A 20,854-nucleotide genomic window follows, 5' to 3' on the forward strand; every position below is an offset into this window, starting at 1 on the left:
GAAGATAAATAGACAAACATTACTTAAATATTATACGTCTCACATTTTTAGACGCAAATGTACTAAACATTTGTAGTCAAGAGTTTAAGATTGAGAGTGAAGAGCAATAAAACTTGATGATCAAGAGAGTAAAGAACAATAAAACTTGATTGACGAGTATAATAAATTTAACAAAGCCAATTGTTTTTTTTTTTCCTTGAATCAACATCACACTAACAAATCAAATATTAAAATAATCCATTGAATAATAAATTATTGAAAAGAAAAATGTAAATTCAAAGTTTTAATTACCTTAAAGTACAATATTGAAGATCATGTGATAGTTAATTTAAACATTCAATTGAAATGGAAAGATTGGAAAATTGAAAGAAAAGAAAAAATTGCAAAGAGACTTGATGCGCATGTATGGTTAAGGACTAAACAAAATTGGATATAGATTGTCTGCCCTCCCCATCTCATACCCTCCCCATGTCCTCCTATTTTTTGTGATTACGGTTAAGCCACGTCAACATTTTATATTCCAATTGTTTTTTGTCTTATTATTTTTATAAAAAATCAATATAAAATGTTGACGTGGCTTAACCATAATCACATAATATATGAGAACATGTAAGGGTATGAGATGGGGAGCGCAAACAATCCAAGTCCAACAAAATTAATATTCGTTTTCATTTGGCAGGGAGTGCAGACAGACACCGTGGGTGAAGCAAGGGTGGGGAATGGGGATGGGAAAAAAGCCACTTTTCTCTTGTCTTTTGAAAAAAATAGAGCCAATAGGCAAAGCAAAATCTTTAAAAGAAGAGTTTGAAGAGGTAGCTCACACAAAGTTCCAACGCAAAATGACACCATAAAGTGTGTATAGGATGGTACATAATCGTAATGCTTTTATAGTGCAAACGACGGTAGGAATATTGACACGATTTGAAATTTAGGAAAGCTCATAACCAAATTCAAAGTTCATACAGTAAAGTAGGTCAAGATGCATAATTCAGGGTGTATTGCTAATAGATCCTTTGTTAACCATCGTTTTCAATTTGCAATTTTTTTTAGTATAAGCAATATTCTTACTCTAAGGGGAGGCGAGAAGATGCAGTGGATTAACGAGGAATGTCCTAACCACTATAACAATTCATCACTTGCCAATTTGTAGTTTTTGTTTTCATATATATATATATATATATATATTTTAAATTAAAAACTGAAAACTCGTTTGATAACTACCTTCAATATTGAATGAGAAAAAAGAAAAACTGAAAATCTAAATCTAAATCTACTCTTTTAGTTTTCAAAACTACGACTTTTAATTTTTTGTTTTTAATTTTTTCAAAACCAAAAATTGAAACTAGTTGCCAAACAAGTTTTTAGTTAAAAAAATAAAAACTAAAAGCTAAAAATTAAAAAACTAAAACTTGAAAAAAAAAATAGTTATTAAATTATAACATGTTTCTGTCATTGAAATCGATCCAAACTAGATTACGCTCACCCCAAATTTAGTATGTTTCCTAAAATTTTCCTTTAACGATAACTAGATGATGCATGATATACCTTATAATGACGTATATATCTAATTTAATAATGATATAACTTATAGCTTATAATCATGTTGATTTCTAATTTAACCCAATTGTTTTCAGCAATGGAAACGCAAGACAGTTGACTAATTGCTGAAAGTGACTAGTTCCCACAAATAAGAAATGAAGAGAGTGACTGCTTCACATTATCAGCAGCAAGCTAACATGCATCTTCCTCGCCCAAACCACAAGTCCACATGCCCCGTCTTATTAGAAAATACTCGACATATTTATACAACTTAATAAGTTGTTAAAAGATTCGAATTTAGAACAAACATTCTTAATATTTAATTAGCATGCATGACAGATGCATTTTAAATGATTCAAAATTAACCCCATGAGGTTGGTCTAGTAGAAACGAACAAAGGTCTCGAACTCCTAATTTGATTTCAAACTCTTACAAATGTATTTTTTAGAGCCATCGACTCTACTTTGATGTATTATTTGACCTAAAGTCCAAAAGTGTGCTAAAAATTAGGTACTGCAGTGACAATTAGGAAAACCCATTCGAGCATCGCCTTTGGCTTGATCAACCTTTCCATTCTAAGTTCTAACTATGATATCATGCTCCTTTCTAATTCTCATTCATTTTCGAAGAACCCAAAGTAAGTTTTCATGTCCTAAAGGAAAACTGTCATTACATATATAGAAGTATGGCTTCTAGAAATTCGTAGAAACCAATCACTTGCCTTTTTTTTTTCTTGATAAAATAACATTTTAAATTACTCTACTGCTCTGTAAAGAGGAGACAAATGCATGCAAGCGAGCAAACACATCATCTAATAGAGTAGATTAAGGCAAAGAAGCAAACACATTGCTCTAACAAACTGCATTATTTTAATGATTAGAATGACGAAAGCAAGTAAACTCATCATATTGTAGGGTAGATGAACGCAAGCAAGCAAGCAAACGCAGCATCTTATATAAAATAGATTAAAGCAAAGAAACAAACACACTGCTCTAATTAACTGCGTTGTAAACAAGCAAAGATGCATTATAATCTAGCCATTGTCACCAAATACCACAAGTAGTCAACACAACAAAGCGACATTTAATCGTTTAAAAGGGATATGCACATAAGGACATCTGTAGTGCATGTGAGAGCAGGATCATGTGGACCCTCATCTAAACCACTCAATCCCCAGGAACATGCAAACCAAAAAGTTGCGCAATTTTGCTTTCCATTCTTTTGGATAAATTAAAAGGAAAACAAGAAAAATGAAATAAAATTATATCAAAACTAGCAACAAGAACCTAGCAAGGGACCAGGAACCATGCAAAACCTGTTGGAGAGTAGGTGATCAAACGGTGGTTGATTCTTGACTTTGACTGCATGAGTTGGTTTTTATTTGTATATTTTGTTCATAAATTATGTTTGTGATTTTTTTCCCTGTAGGAAAAAGATTTGCATAAGTCATTCAACAACCAAGACTTTGGCTGCTGAGTGCTGGCCTACTATTTAACTAATAAGAGCTTAACTAGATTTCTACGATTCAAATAGTTATATTATTCTGAAACGGGTCCGACTAAAATGAGCTATAGTATATTAAGGGCTAGTTTGATGCATATTTCGTTTTTTATTTTTATTTTTGTGTTAGATATAAAGAAGAGATTTTTTTTTTTTGGGGGGTGGGGGGGGAGAAGTTTGGAGGAAAGATGGTGGAAGAGATATAAAAGAAATGTTGACGCAATAAAATCAAAACTAAAAAAAAATTAAAAAAACTATTGCATATTATTTTAGGATCCGTTCAGTAATTACAAAACAGTTTTTAGTTTTGCAAATACAAAAACAGGTGCAAAATGCGTTTATCAAATTGTTTTATGAAAATGAAAAACGCTAAAACAATATTAAAGTCTAGGTTCGGTAAAATATTAGATTAATGTTTATTGTGCTTTCAAGAATAAAATCCAAAATAATAGAAAGATAAGATACAGTACAAAATAAGGGTAAAACCTCAATACACTCATCATAAGTGTATTTTTCTTTTTAAATATAGAAATTTGGAATTTTTTTTACAGTGCCAATAATAACACTCTAATACAAAGTTGGAGTCTAAAAAAAAAAAAGAAAAGTGAACTCCTGTATAAAGTTGGAATTTTTAATCACCATCCAATAGATGAACTCTTACTTCCATTTCTTGAACTTCCAAGCTTGCCAAATTTACCGAGCTTAAATTTTCCGTGTTTCCCATGTTTGAACTTTCCATGACCAAAGCCCCCATAGCCGCCGTGACCATGTCTTCCACCGTGGTGGCTCCCATGCACAAGATGGTGAACTCCGTAGCCAGCAGCTGCGGCAGCAGCACCCCCAGCTAACATGGCCCCCATTCCCATACCTGGTGATCCATGACCTGTAATATATATTGTTTTTTCGTCAGTCGAAAATTGCAATGATCCATGCCTCTACTAATGAGTCCCTTTTTGTGATCTTCCTATATATCTGATGTTCGTCAGGGTCTAGTGGAGAAATGTAATATTATTAAAATTAGGCAATAAGCCGTGTTTAACGGTCCTCATATTGTACGGAAGAAAAAGGAGAAACAGCGGCAGCTTTTGGAATGTGCAAGTAAGTAGGTGCCCTTGCACAGGGTCTCCAATCTTAAGGGGCCCTAAAAAATGATATCATCTATGTGTTTTACAGAATCTGAATATGAATAAGAGAAATAATGACCTTCGTATATGAGAATCACTTTTATGTGTTTTAGTTTTGTTTTGTTGGCTTTGCTCTAAATGTGTTTTTTATTTTGTTTTTATAATTATTTTTTATTTGAACTATAACTCACGAGTACTAATGCTCTATTTAGATCCATTATTAATACAACTATAGACATATAAACTAGCTTTGTTATATAAGGATTTTTTTTATGTGAGGGCCTATCTTCCGCACATGCCCCTAACATCTTATAGCCAAACCCTGAAGAGGAAGGGAACACTACATGTACTACATGAATTTCTATAGATATAAAATGATGTAAAACACTAATATTCTTAATTAAACCCTAAATTGATGCTCGTCATCTTTTAAAACAAAGAGAAGGGTGTATGTAACTCTACCAACAGCTTTCTATCAATTCTCATTTTGAATGGTCATCAGCATCTTTTTGGTTCAGTAAACCTTGTTTTCTTTCTTTTCTAGAACCAAATTTAACTGCAGAATAATGGTCGAGAAGAACCTTGAAAGTTACAAAACATTCATCAGTTTGGATTGCTTGAGTGGTTCAGTTCTTGGACAACACTAGGGTAGGCTCGGAGGGTCATGAAATGACTGTTAGGATGAAAAATTTTGCTACGACACTTGCAGATTCTTTTAGACAGGAAATTAACAAAATGCATGGAAGGACCGCTGAGGGTAAATTTACCAATACGATTGAAAATGAACTATACTCACGTATCATAAATTATACAAGAGAACTAAGTGACAGCGATTCGGTTAGCTGAATGATGTTGAGCTGATGGACCTGGATAACCGGCTGGTGGATATCCACTAGGGGAGGGATAGGCCGTTTGTGGATATCCAGCGGGGGGAGGTCCGCGAAGATACCCAGATGGAGGGTAGCCAACGGAAGGAGGGTAACCACCTTGAGGAGGGTACCCACCTTGGGGAGGATATCCACCTTGAGCAGGGTACCCATGTTGGGGAGGATATCCATCTGGGGGATATCCATGGTGTGATCCAGGCCGTGCCATGTGTCCAGCAGCAAATCCAGCAATATTTGAAAACAGCCCTCTGTGATCGGTAGACTCATCGTTGTTGGCTGTACCCCCTCCCATCTTACTTCAACTTCAAATTAATGCCTACAAAAAATTAACATTCAAAAACATGAAAGAAGCAAACACAGCCAACAGCCATGCATAAGGCAACCCAAATCACTTCACTCTTTCTTGGAAAAGTTTACTACTTTGACAAAGTTCAGAATCAAGAAGTTATGTTATGGAGAGGTGTTCATATCACGGCCAAGATTTTGTTCTGAAGATTCCTAAATGAAACAACGACCGTTTACTTATAGTAAATAGCAACAATTTTTCTGCAAAAATTCAACTGCAAAAAAAATTTCCAAGTTGGACATACTCTACAACATTGTACATAAATTTATATAACAATTTAGGATGAAATATCAGCAGTTCAAGTAACCAAATGTAAGAGTTTGCGTCAATGCTGTGGAAACAGTCTCCTGAGTGTAGAATTTTGGAATTCTAATTCCAATTTCTACAAGATATAAACCCTATGATCTTTAAACAATAATTCTTTAACTTTTGCGACACACGTTCTTTTCTTTTGGTATAAGAATTTGAACTAAAGATAATTTAATGATGGTTATGTAACTTAGGGTAATAATTGATATAACAGAAATATAGTTAGAAGGGTATTATTATAATTGGGTTATATAGCTATATAAGGGATTGTATAGTTATTATTTTCTTAAGTTCAGTTGTATACATTTTCTCTAATCAATCAATACAATCTCTCTTGTTTCTCTCTATCGTCTTCTTTGATGCGAAATATATTAAGCACACAAATTAAACCCTCTTTTTGTCAAATTGTAGCAAAGATGTAAGTAGGGATCGTTCTAAACCGGGGATTAGGAGGGATTGCTAAACACTTGGAAACTGACTTAAAAACTCAAAAACAAAGTTTAAAACACTAAACTAGACTTAAAGAATGCGAAAGTAAAGGTTAAAACACTTAAACAAACCTAAAACTCAAAACAGCAACTAGAAGGCTCAAAACTGCCTAAAAACCACTTTCTGGGCAGTTTTGAGCACCTACACTAATTTGGACGAAATTTGATGAAAACTTGAATCAAAATACTTAGAAACACAAATCAAAACACTTTCTAACTAATCTAAGACTTCAAATTAAAGGGGGATTTGTTTTGGACGAAAATTTAACACAAAACAGAAACTTGAAACTAAACAGATTGTCAAAACGATTTTGGTGAAATAGATGGATAAAAGGCTAGTTAGGAGGTTCTTCTCCACACATGTCACACTTGCAAACAAAACAATTTTCAGTTGTTCTTCCAATAAATTATAAATACTCAACGCCCCAGATTAACCGTGAATTGCACTAATTAACCCTCAGTTTTTCCACAAGTTATTAAGTTGGATGATTGCATACGACAACCCAAAACATTCCCTACAAGTTCCCTACATGAATTGCATAATAGAGATACAAGCAAGAATCATTACGTTCTATGAAAAACATAAGCATTGACGAAGCATTTGTTACTATGAATTGCATGAAACTTATGCTAAGAATTCATTCAACGCGATCGTTTTCAAGCGATCTTCACTACTTGTGATTATAAGATTGTAACTATTAGGTGAAACTCCCTCATAATCTAGCATCATATTCATGCATGAAAACTAAGCGTGCACTCTCAATCAACATACACAAATAAGTTATCAATCAAATAGATGAACGAATTGAATCCATAACTCATGAAATAACAACTGAATGTAATCGAATCAAATTGCAAGCATGTACATGGTTTCGAATCACCCCCCAACTAAGGGGGTTTAGTTCCTCATACTCACAACACAAAGTTTATTGAATTGAAACATTTAAAACATAAGAAAGATCACACCTAAAAATTCCAGCAATCTAAATTGCACAGCAGGAACATCTAAGAACCTTCCTCCTCTTCCTTGGTTGCGGCACAGGGGTTTGTGATGGTTTTTGGGGGTTATGGATGGTGTAGAATGGTGGAAAAGTGTGTAGGATAGGTGTATGGGACGGCTAGGGTGGTTTTGGGTCAGAAAATATGGTGAATGATGAAGGATAGGTGCTGTTGAAGATGGGGAATGGTTTCTGGCGTGAAGGATTAATTTCTGGATTATGGAGAGGGTTGTGTTCGGCCAAGGGAGGTAAAACACATATATATAGGCAGCCAAACCCTAAAGAAATCAGGTTAGACAAATGGGCTAGGGTTTAGGTGCGGCTAGGGTTAGGAAATCCACCAAAAACTAGGGTTTCTAGAACATTAGGTGTGGCATGGGCTTAGGGTAAGTAATCAGATTTTTTTCATGTGAACAAGGCCTAGGTGCGGCTGATTAAGTGGGCTAGGGTTAGGGTTAGGTGCGGCATAGGTCCAAGAGGCAAAGATGGGTCATCCAAAAGCCCAAAGCCGAGAATAGAAACTCTCGAAATTGGAAACCTCCAAGAATAGAAACTTCTAACTTTAGAAACTTTGGTTGCCAATTCCGATTTAGGAAAGATCAACCCAAAATGGAAACTTTTAGGCTTAGCTTTCCTACTTCAAGTAGGAAACCTCAAATCTCGAACTCTTCAATTTCATCCCAACCTTGTGTTCCAAGCATGTCCTTTTCATTCCAAGCTCACTTTTTGCTCCAAAAGCTCCAAATTGCATCATTTCATGTAATATGTCCTTTAAACCTGAAAACACATGAAAGTAGCTTAAAAGACTACTTTAACGAAGAAAACATAACAAAGATGCATAAGAACTAGCTAACTAAGGCGCATTAATATGCTCCTATCAAATTCCCCCACACTTAGCTTTTGCTAGTCCTCGAGCAAAACAAACAAAAGAAAGAAAACAAAACGAAACAACTAATCAAAACAAAACCTAAACCTTCCAACGTTTGCCTCAAGGATTTCCAATGCACATGACATGTTAAAGATTGCTATCCCCACAGATTTGAGTCATCTTTACACAAGCACATACTTAATTAAAGCCACCACTTACTAGTTCACAAGTAATCAATTAAAACAATGCTTTGAATGTAGTAACATGCCTTAGAGAATTCCCTCAATTCCTTACAAGATATACACTCTATTTTCACTCAGATTTTCTAACTCCACACCCTACACTAGTTATATGTGAGAAGATTGATGTAGATATGAAAACGAATGCTCACATATATGTTTCACAAAGAACGCAATTTCTAGAGTTAAGAAGCATGTTTAGATATGAACTCATGAATGGAATGCTACTACTTAGATGCGAGAACCAGTGACACCATATGCTCATACCAAATTCAAACTCCACAAATTGAAACACATAACACTCAAGATAGAAGTTAAGGGTTGTAACGGGGCTTGGGGTATTGGTTAACAAAGAAAGGATAGGGAAAACAAACGTTCTTCAAGCATTAGTAAGCGAAGTAGTGAAATTGAGGCTTAGAATTCACTTAGATTGCAGAAATTAACTTTAAAACACAAGGGAAAGATTTAGATAACTCTTTAGGGCCGAATTCATTGCTTTGGACCCTTACTTCAACAAACAATACTTTGAAACTCTTTTTAACATCTTTTCAACTCTTTTTTCATACTTTTCACACTTTTTTCTTCATTTTTTCTTTTTCCACGAATTTTTTTTTTCTTTTCTTTTCTTTCCACACATGCCTATGGCACACAAAATCACCAAAAGAAATACTTCCCCCACACTTGTTTTCTGCCAACATAAATCAAAAGGAATTCAATTCGAATCATGCATTACTAGGCTTTAAGAACAAGGGTATAGATGGTCCTAAACTAGGCTAGGTGAGGTTAATGTGGGTTAACGAAGAAAAGGCTAAACAAGGCTCAATGGGGTTAAAACCTACAAAACATAATGACATAGGGGATTCATGGCTTTTTGGCTAAGGTGGTGGTCACTACACAACTTCATCTTGAATATGTGTTATGCAAATCAATAACATGCTTTGAATGAAATGGGCATGAGTTCTAGCATTTGGAACTAAATGATGAAACGCCTTCTAAGTAGCAACCAAGCAAAGAATAATGAGATCATGCAACGACTTAGGAAACAAAGAATGCACAGATTTTAACTCTCCAAATAAACGTTTAGGCTCAAGTCTCACAAGGTTGTAGCGTTAATTCGAGTTCCTTCCTTTAAGCATGTTACAAAAACTGATTTTTTTCTTTATGATTGCATGTGAATTCATAAGTTATAACCACAACCAAGCATAAACAAAGAGTAAATCAAACTTTCATCCATGTTAATCACTCTCTTTAACAGTCATGCAATTAAAAACCGAATCCTCATCATTGTGTTGGAAGGTACCCTAAGACACAAACGAACACACAAAAACAACTCTTTTTGGGTTTTTAAAACAAATTTTTCAAATTTTTATGTAATTTTCGGATTTTTACTTCAAAACACACTAAAACACATCAAAACTGCTCAAAAACACTTAAAAACAGCAAGGAACAAGTCTTCAAGTTTAGGGTGATAAAATCCCACAAATTTGCATCTAAAACACTTAGTTACCCCCCCCACACTTAAATCAAACATTGTCCTCAATGTTTCAAGCATAAAATCACACTAAACAAAAAGAAACACACAAACAGCAACTAAAACAACTAAATAGGCAGATTCGAAATAAATAACAAAGGGAAGAGTTTAGGAACGCAAATATGGAATTGGAGTAATTCCTTGGTCTTCCTTTGTTGAATTGCATGGGTTGCCTCCCAAGTAGCGCTTTCTTTAACGTCTTGCAGCCGGACAATGCTCCTTTGAAGGTTATTGAACCCCACGGCATGGAGGGGTGTTTCCTCTACACCTTGTCCTTCGAACCACTTCATGCATTGGGTCCTTGAATGGAATGGGATAATGATCCTTTCGTAGTGTCGTGTTGTGCTTCTCTAAATTAACACGAACTCTCCCACCATATTGACTTTGATTAGGTACCTGCACCATACAAGGTAACAACCGATTAGTTGAAATGGGAATTGAAATTGGATCAGGTGGCTTACCTAGGTGCGGCATAGGAGTGGGAGTACAATGGACAGATGCACAAAGGTTGCACTCGGCCAAATTTGGTGATTTCAAGGTTGAGGCCGTGCATTCTTTGTTGCTCACTCCAATTCCCTCCTCGATGGTAGTTCGAGGTGCATTTTTCTTGACTAGTGTTGAACATTCATGCCCTATATTTTCAATTACATTAATGGCACAACAAGAACGAACATCATTAGTATTCTCAATTGATTCAGGAATCTTAAAGTTAATCATATCACCACCAAAGGCCATAGTTACGGCTCCCTTGGCCACATCAATCTTGGTTTGAGCCGTTTTCATGAATGGTCGTCCAAGCAAGAGTGGTGATGGTGGATAATGGGTTGAGTCCTCCATATCAAGCACATAGAAATCTGCAGGAAAAATCAAATGGTCTACCTGCACCAAAACATCTTCCAACACTCCCTTGGGATATGCATTAGATCGATCGGCTAATTGAATTATAACGCCATCATTTTTAAGTTTTCCTAGATTCATAGATGCATAAACAGAATATGGCATGACATTAATTGATGCACCTAGATCTAGCATAGCATGTTCAAATCTTGTATTACCAATTACACAAGGGATTGTGAAAGTACCTGGATCTTTACATTTAGGTGGTAGCTTCCTTTGCAACATTGCAGAGACATTCTCGCTTACATGTACCACCTCCTTCTCCCGAATCCGCTTCCTCGTTGTACAAAGCTTCTTCAAACACTTGGCGTACTTCGGGATTTGCTTTATGGCATCAAGGAGGGGAATGTTGACATGCACCTTTCTAAATGTCTCTAGAACATCTTTTTCCTCCTCTTCGTTCTTTGATTGCAAAAATCTGCTAGGAAAGGGGACATTCAAAGGAAAAACATTAGTAGGAACCGAATTTGACACATTCTTACCTTTATTGGCCGATTTGGACAGATTGGGGACATTAGAAGCTTGCGGCAAAGATGGAACCTCCCTTGCCGTGGGCATGCTTGATTCCTCCTCTTCAATTTGCACATTTACATCACTTTGGGGACCTGTTTGTGATGGTGTAGAACCTGCCCCAATCTCTTTTCCACTCCTTAGCATGATTGCATTTGCGCTTTCGAAACCTCCCTTCGGATTTGGAATGGTGGAACTAGGGAGTTGTCCTGGATCTCGAAACTTACCTACAAACTCGGCAATCTGCCCAATTTGTTTCTCAAGTTGATCCACCCTTTTGTCTTGGTTTTGCATAGCTCTAGCTTGATCTTCCTGCCCATTAGACAACTTAGTTAGTATCTTAAGAAGTGCATCATTGTCAAGAGACGTACCTGAGGCACTTGGGCCGGATTGGGCTTGATTTTGGGGTGGGCCGTAGGTTTTGGGAAAGAACCCCGGGGGTTGTTGCCTAACGCCTCCTTGGTTTTGAGGTTGTTGGGGATCCCTCCACTTGAAATTTGGGTGGTCTCGCCACCCCGGATTATACGTGTTGGAGTATGGATCGTGCCTTGACTGATTTTTGCCTTGAAACCCAATGGCATTCGCACTCTCCCATCCGCCATTCTCAATGAGTTGAGGACATTTTTCGGAGACATGTCCTTGTATAGAACATACACCACATACCATAGGTCCTTGCATCTTCATTCCCTCGGCCATCTGTGAAACAATAGAAGTAAGATTAGCCAATTGTGAATGAAGATCGGAAGTCGCACTTACCTCATGTACTTGGTGCCGTGAGGGTCCTCTTTGGCCTACACCCTCGTACTGTTGAGCGTTCAACGCTCTATTAGCAATCAAGACCTTGGCAGCCATGGGTGTTTTATCCACCAATGCTCCGCCCGCCGAAGCATCAAGCATTTGACGTTCTAGAGGTAGGAGGCCCTCGTAGAAATATTGCAAGAGCAATTCCTCCTTCATCTGATGCTGTGGACAAGAAGCAACAAGTGATTTAAATCGTTCATAATATGTAGGAAAAGACTCACCTTCTTCTTGCTGAATTCCGCTTATCTTTTTGCGTAGGAGGATGATGCGAGAAGTTGGAAAGAACTTCTCCAAGAACGCTCTCTTCATACTCTCCCAAGAAGTGACAGTGCCGGGAGCTAACTCGTATAACCAATCCTTGGCTTTATCCATCAAAGAGAATGGAAAAGCCTTCATCTTCAAGATATTTCCGTCAACATTGACGGGAGTCATACTAGAGCAAACTACTTCAAATTCTTTCAAATGTTTGTTAGGATCTTCCATGGACAAGCCATGGTATTTAGGAATATGATGAAGCAAACTTGACTTTAATTCAAACTCATCCGTCTTACCTTGGGCAGCCACGGGGTATTGGATGCACAAGGGTGCGGCATTATCCAAACCCGAGGCGGAAAGCTCCTTGAGTGTACGATTGTCCATGGCCATGCCTTGGACTTCTTCAAATATCCCTGCCGTGGCTTCCTCCTCCTCTTCTTGTACGTTTTCTTCAAGGTCAGATTTGGAACTGGGTGGATGGTGTTCTTGCTGGTTTCTAGCTCTTCTTAACTTCCTCTCAAAATCGTCGTCAAAATCCAAGATGTTTGTACGAATCGGTTGAGAGCTTCTAGTCATACATTAGTACCTAAGAAACAAGAAACAAAATTAGGTCAGAAACTTAAACAAAGTCAGAAACAAAGTGAAATAAAAGAAACAAAAACAATCCAAGGGATTAGCAAATTTGCTAATCCCCGGCAACGGCGCCAAAAATTTGATGCGAAATATATTAAGCACACAAATTAAACCCTCTTTTTGTCAAATTGTAGCAAAGATGTAAGTAGGGATCGTTCTAAACCGGGGATTAGGAGGGATTGCTAAACACTTGGAAACTGACTTAAAAACTCAAAAACAAAGTTTAAAACACTAAACTAGACTTAAAGAATGCGAAAGTAAAGGTTAAAACACTTAAACAAACCTAAAACTCAAAACAGCAACTAGAAGGCTCAAAACTGCCTAAAAACCACTTTCTGGGCAGTTTTGAGCACCTACACTAATTTGGACGAAATTTGATGAAAACTTGAATCAAAATACTTAGAAACACAAATCAAAACACTTTCTAACTAATCTAAGACTTCAAATTAAAGGGGGATTTGTTTTGGACGAAAATTTAACACAAAACAGAAACTTGAAACTAAACAGATTGTCAAAACGATTTTGGTGAAATAGATGGATAAAAGGCTAGTTAGGAGGTTCTTCTCCACACATGTCACACTTGCAAACAAAACAATTTTCAGTTGTTCTTCCAATAAATTATAAATACTCAACGCCCCAGATTAACCGTGAATTGCACTAATTAACCCTCAGTTTTTCCACAAGTTATTAAGTTGGATGATTGCATACGACAACCCAAAACATTCCCTACAAGTTCCCTACATGAATTGCATAATAGAGATACAAGCAAGAATCATTACGTTCTATGAAAAACATAAGCATTGACGAAGCATTTGTTACTATGAATTGCATGAAACTTATGCTAAGAATTCATTCAACGCGATCGTTTTCAAGCGATCTTCACTACTTGTGATTATAAGATTGTAACTATTAGGTGAAACTCCCTCATAATCTAGCATCATATTCATGCATGAAAACTAAGCGTGCACTCTCAATCAACATACACAAATAAGTTATCAATCAAATAGATGAACGAATTGAATCCATAACTCATGAAATAACAACTGAATGTAATCGAATCAAATTGCAAGCATGTACATGGTTTCGAATCACCCCCCAACTAAGGGGGTTTAGTTCCTCATACTCACAACACAAAGTTTATTGAATTGAAACATTTAAAACATAAGAAAGATCACACCTAAAAATTCCAGCAATCTAAATTGCACAGCAGGAACATCTAAGAACCTTCCTCCTCTTCCTTGGTTGCGGCACAGGGGTTTGTGATGGTTTTTGGGGGTTATGGATGGTGTAGAATGGTGGAAAAGTGTGTAGGATAGGTGTATGGGACGGCTAGGGTGGTTTTGGGTCAGAAAATATGGTGAATGATGAAGGATAGGTGCTGTTGAAGATGGGGAATGGTTTCTGGCGTGAAGGATTAATTTCTGGATTATGGAGAGGGTTGTGTTCGGCCAAGGGAGGTAAAACACATATATATAGGCAGCCAAACCCTAAAGAAATCAGGTTAGACAAATGGGCTAGGGTTTAGGTGCGGCTAGGGTTAGGAAATCCACCAAAAACTAGGGTTTCTAGAACATTAGGTGCGGCATGGGCTTAGGGTAAGTAATCAGATTTTTTTCATGTGAACAAGGCCTAGGTGCGGCTGATTAAGTGGGCTAGGGTTAGGGTTAGGTGCGGCATAGGTCCAAGAGGCAAAGATGGGTCATCCAAAAGCCCAAAGCCGAGAATAGAAACTCTCGAAATTGGAAACCTCCAAGAATAGAAACTTCTAACTTTAGAAACTTTGGTTGCCAATTCCGATTTAGGAAAGATCAACCCAAAATGGAAACTTTTAGGCTTAGCTTTCCTACTTCAAGTAGGAAACCTCAAATCTCGAACTCTTCAATTTCATCCCAACCTTGTGTTCCAAGCATGTCCTTTTCATTCCAAGCTCACTTTTTGCTCCAAAAGCTCCAAATTGCATCATTTCATGTAATATGTCCTTTAAACCTGAAAACACATGAAAGTAGCTTAAAAGACTACTTTAACGAAGAAAACATAACAAAGATGCATAAGAACTAGCTAACTAAGGCGCATTAATATGCTCCTATCATTCTTCTTCCTCTGTACCAATTTCATCTTTTAGAATGTAGTTAATATGGTATCAGAGCCACCAGGATCACGCCATGGATTCTGGTGGTTCAACTTTCCATTATTTTTCATCTATTTCTAGCTTAGTTTCTTTCCAAATTTTCATTAGATGTTCGGATAAGTTTCTGGGTGCTTCCGTGATCGTTCTTTTACTTCTGGGTTGATTAGTGTTTGATTTCTTCGTTTCATCAGAACTTGGTTAAACGGAGCAATCGCATTCAGCATCGTCTAGAACTTGAAGACTGAACCATGAAATTGCAGTTCAAGAAATGACGCCATGACAAAGCACCCTTTTGGATCTCTGAGCTCCATCCTCTAATCGGGAACCTCCTTGAGGGCCAAGCAACTGAGGTTCTTGGGGGAGTAGCTTCGAATCGGACCCGAAATCCTAAAGTAAGGATTCAAGAACCTGTCGATTCCAAAACAAATTATCAGCGACCCAACATCGAAAATTGGGAAAGCAGTGACGGTGACATTGTTGAGCGAGAAGCGGTGGTCCTAAGGCAGAGTGATGACAGTGAAAGTGTTGGGCAGTCGGTGCAGGGATTCATAGGTGTCTTCGATATAGTTCTTTCTTCTTGGTGGTCTACTTAAATTGATGTCTGAATTCTTTGGTGGTGTTTGTTTGTTCAAGATTACAAATCATGAGAGCTCTTCATGTTCTAATTCTGTGCACTCCAACTGTTTGAAGAAATGGGTCAGTGAATTCTTTATTCTCTGGTATAGAAGAAAGATCAAACATGGGTGCACTCCAGGTGCTTGTTGAAATACCCAACTCAAAAGTTTCATGTGAAGGTTATGTTTTCAGTCCCTTTTCTCTGAATTCTTGAACAATTAGAATGGATATTTTATGGGTTTTTTTTCAAGTATTTTTTTTTTGTTGCTGGTTAAGAATTACAGCTTTACTACTTGGTTGTGGCTTGGTGCTGTGACTGCACCTGCTCTTCGCTTGCTGTTGTAATTGCTTCTGTTGTAATCGCTGCTGAAATTGTATGTTGATACTAAAACTGGTGAAGATTAAGACCTGCAAATTGGTGGGGCTCAATTATAAATTGGGGCTACAATTACTTGGTCAAAGGAACCACTGCAAGTTGGCGGAGTGATCTTGCCGATATGGGTTTAAGTTGAAAATTGCGGTTTTGTTGTTGTTGTTGTTTTTTTTTTTTTTTTTTTTTTTTTTGTGAAGTTGGTTGGATTATGAGATTTCAAGAAAGTGTCATTCTTTCTTGATGGATAAGAAAGTATCATTCTTTCTTTGATTCCATAGAATTTGCCAAGAGTATCATTCTCTTGTTGCATAGAATTTGCCAAGAGTATCATTCTCTTGTTGCCTTAGAATTTGAATCAAGAGTGTCATTCTCTTGTTGCCTTAACATTTGAGTCAAGAGTGTCATTCTCTTGCTGCTTAGAAGAATTCCTCTGTTTTTTTTTTTAATTTTTTTTTATTTGTGGATTGACTTGTGTCTTCATCATGGCTACACCAACGGGCTACACCACTGGGGCAGTTATTAAACATGATCGGTTATCCTTTCCTGCCTCAAAGCTATACATATATGTCGTTAGCTTTTTAGTAACAATTTGTTGGTAACAACACATACCATCAGTCTCTTGCCTATCTTGTCATTTACATGAGAGATAGATGCCTCGAGATGTATCCAAGACAGTTTTAAGTTGATTCGTAACAGTAATTGCAGATTAGTGGTTTCTCTTTATCTTCCTTTTCAGTATTGGTTGGCTTTGAATGTTCATCCTGATCACTCTTTGGTTCAGTAGCAACACTGATGGCTTCTTCGCGAGTATTCCTCAGGTCAATCATTATCTTACCCAACAAACAATGAGCAATCTTTGAACCAATCTTGAGTTTCTGTGTTGGATTAATACCATACTCATTTGGGATGACTCCATCTGCAAGTAACTGAGCAACTTTGAACAGCTCATCAAGACCTTCTAGATTGATGTGTGCATTATGCAGGAGATCGTATTTGTACAGGCCATAAATGTCTGGAATTTGTGTTATGTCGAATCGTTCTTTCTTTCACTAACGCATGGTAATCCTGCAGCAATACGATCAACATCAATGTTAGTTTTACCAAGGGCCATTGCTTGGTCATAAGGAAGTATTACATCGTATAAGCTTGTCTTTGTAGAGGTTTAGAAGCAATTGAAGGCAGACCACTTCCATCAGCCATCTTAGTCTTGTAGTTCTAGATCAGTCTCAAATACCTGGCTAGTTCAAACTTCACTTGGATACTCCAAGTTTAGTTTGAGGGGGGAGTAATAACTGATATAACAGAAATATATTTAGAAGGGTATTATTGTAATTGGGTTATATAGCTATATAAGGGATTGTATAACTATCATTTTCTTAAGTTCAGTTGTATACATTTTCTCTAATCAATCAATACAATCTCTTTTGTTTCTCTCTATCGTCTTCTTGTTCCTCTGTACCAATTTCATCTTTTAGAATGTAGTTAATATAGGGAAGTAAGATCATATGAAATAAATGGTGCATGATGCATCTCAAGCAAATACAAATATTTCAATCGTAGTTTATCACCAACAACAACAATAACAACAACAACAAAGCATTTTCCCACTAAGTGGGGTCGGCTATGTGAATCCTAGAACGCCATTGCACTCGGTTTTGTGTCATGTCATCCGTTAGATCCAAGTACTCTAAGTCTTTTTTTAAGGTCTCTTCCAAAGTTTTCCTAGGTCTTCGTCTACCCCTTCGGCCCTGAACCTCTGTCCCGTAGTCACATCTTCGAACTAGAGCGTCAGTAGGCCTTTTTTGCACATGTCCAACCCACTCATTCCTAATCTTATCCTTTCTCGTGAGCCCACACCTCCAACGAAGCATCCTCATCTCCGCTACACCCATTTTGTGTACGTGTTGATGCTTCACCGTCCAACATCCTGTGCCATACAGTATCGCCGACCTTATTGCCGTCCTATAAAATTTTCCCTTGATCTTCAGTGGCATACGACGGTCACACAACACGCTAGATGCACTCTTCCATTTCATCCATCCCGCTTGTATTCCATATATTCTGTCTTTGATCGGCTTAGGCGAAGACCTTTAGATTCCAACACTTCTCTCCAAAGGTTAAGCTTCGAATTTACCCCTTTCTGAGTTTCATCTATCAACTCTATATCGTCTGCATAAAGCATACACCAAGGAATAACATCTTGAATATGTCCTGTTAACTCATCCATTACCAATGCAAAAAGGTAAGGACTTAAGGATTGTTGATGCACAAAATCAGTGAGGACTTTGGTACAACAGAAAGTATTAAGTTTATTACCTTTGCTAGATTGCTCCGGTCATTAGTATGGATAAGTATGTAAAAGGATAGAGACAGGAGAACAAACACAAGATGTACGTGGTTCACCCAGATTGGCTACGTCCACGGAGTAGAGGAGTTATCATTAATTGTGAAGGGTTTACATAAGTACATAGGTTCAAGCTTTCCTTTAGTGGGTACAAATGAATGATTTAGTACAAATGGCATTAGGAAATATTTTGGGAGAATGATATCCTTTTATCGAAGAGAGTTTCTAGCCTTGTTCTGACATTGACAGGTGTCGTGTTGTGATTGGCTTCCGATGTTGACACGTGTCGCGCTATGATTGGCTTCTGATGTCGACACGTGTCGCTCTGTGATTGACCTCCTGGTTGGAGGGGAAGCTCCTCGGTTGGGGACTTGCAAGATCCAAGCCGCTGAGTAATCACAAAACTTTTAAGTACCCGAAGTGTGGTATCGTCTTCACTTGCCTTATCTGTCTCATAGGTAGATGTGGCATCTTCTCTGGAAGTACTCTTCCTCGGTCCAGGGGTGGTATCTTTAACTGGTGGAGATGCACAAGGTAATGTATCAATTTCACTTGAAGTTTACTTGTAGTTTCAGGCTTGGTCAAGCGTGATATAAACCATGTAGTAGGGTCCCCCAAGTCGCCGAGCTAGGGGATCTACTGAAAGAGGTGACAGACAAGGTAAGCAATCAGAGTTCCAAGCAATCAGTCCCAGATCAGAAGTTTGATTTCGAGTTTTTGCTGATTGTTCTCATTCTCCTTATCTTGTAGGCAGCATGAAGGATAAAGAGAAGAAAAGGAGAAGAGATGATATGAGATACTTTTGCTTTTGAAGAAGTAACTTTCCAAAGGCTTATTCTTGAACTGGGCTGGAGGGTTTTTTGGTTACCTCCAGAGTATAAGGCCGACTGAAGAATTTGAGGGTCAAAACAAGTCCATCAAATCTAGAGTACGTTCGACCCTACTGATATGGGATACTTTTACTGTTGACAAAGTAGTGGAAGTATCGGCATGTGTTCTGTTACGCTTGTCTCCACATGCTTCCTTGTATCATTCTCACTTACCCTATCTATTCCTCAGGCAGATGTGGTATCTTATCTGGAAGCATAAGATGTTGAAGATGAGCACTTGAGAGCAATGCCAAGCAAGTAATCAGGTAAGGGGTTCCAGGCAGTCAGTTCCTGACTGGAAGCTTGATTCCAAGTGCTGACTGATTGCTCTTTTTCTCCTTGTCTTGCAGGTAAGAACAAGGCCAAAGGAAAAGACAGGGAAAAAACATGATATGGGATACTTTTGCTTTTAACCCTGATGATATGAGATATTCTTGCTCTGGTGTAGCTTGTTTGCAGAGGTATTATCGGGGGTAAAGAAAGCTGAGTATTTCGAGAGGCTTTGTTGGGAGTGCCCTCTCATATAAGAGGAAGGGTTGAGCATTTTTGCAGGTCTGCCTGTTCGTTAAGGATGGAGGTCGACATATATAGGAGTTTCTCTAACAACAAGTAGTAATGCTATTCCTTTACCCTTCTTGGTCATAGCACTGTAGTGGGAGCTGCCAGCTTCACGTGTTTTAACTCTGTCAGAGCACTTTGAAAAGGTGGTCTATGGTATCTAGAAAGCTGATGTTGCGTGTGAAGATTATAGACAAGCTTTATCCAAGGAGATCTGGCTCTCGAAGTTGAGAAAGCGATGCCTCTTCGGTTTTCGAACAAGTGATCCTGTCGGGGATATGGCTCTCGAGATTCGGTAAACGGTGCCTCTTCGATTTTTGAGAAAGCAATCTTGCTGGGACTTTGGCTCTTGAAATTCGGAGAGCGGTGTCTCTTCAATTTTTGAGAAAGTAATCCTGTTGGGAGTCTGGCTCTCGAGATTCGGAGGGCGGTGCCTCTTTGATTTTGGAGCAAGCAATCTTGTTGGGAGTGTTTTCTCGAATGTGAGTAAAGGTTGGGCATTTTTGCTAGTCTACCTTGCCACAGAGCACACAGGTTGACACACAGGGACTTTCCAATTATCTAGCAGTGGTGCTGTTCCTTTACCCTTGTGGGTAATAATATGGTAGCTAAACCTTCAAAATTTATGTGTCTAAACTTTGTTAGTGCTGTTTCTTTGCTATTCTCTTACCCTTCTTGGTCATAGCGATGTAGTGGGAGCTGCAAACTTCACGTGTCTAAACTTTGTCAGAGATCTTTGGCAAAGTTATCTATGGTACCCATGAGCTGATGTTGCGTGTGGAAAGTGGATGATTGAACAGTAAGATTCACGTGCTTTCTACTTCACCAGAAATCTTCGACAGATTGCCCATAATTTCCGCAAAGCTGAGTGTGCATGTGACAGGTGCTGACAAGGCTGAGAAAGCAGGTACCTCTTCGATTTCTGAGATCGGCCCTCGTGGTCTCTGAGCAGCCCAGCTTTTGAGAAAGCAAGCGCCTCTTCGATTTTTGAGATCGACCCTCGTGGTATTTGAGCAGCCCAGCTTTTGAGAAAGCAAACGCC

General features: G+C 37.9%; 1 pseudogene; it reads right to left on the reverse strand.

The window, feature by feature from the left end:
- Window positions 1–3,513: 3,513 nt before the first annotated feature.
- On the reverse strand, window positions 3,514–14,415 carry LOC126628825 (glycine-rich protein A3-like; annotated as a pseudogene).
- Window positions 14,416–20,854: the final 6,439 nt, after the last annotated feature.

This window comes from Malus sylvestris, chromosome 7 (assembly GCF_916048215.2).
Source record: "Malus sylvestris chromosome 7, drMalSylv7.2, whole genome shotgun sequence".
Classification (NCBI taxonomy): domain Eukaryota; kingdom Viridiplantae; phylum Streptophyta; class Magnoliopsida; order Rosales; family Rosaceae; genus Malus; species Malus sylvestris.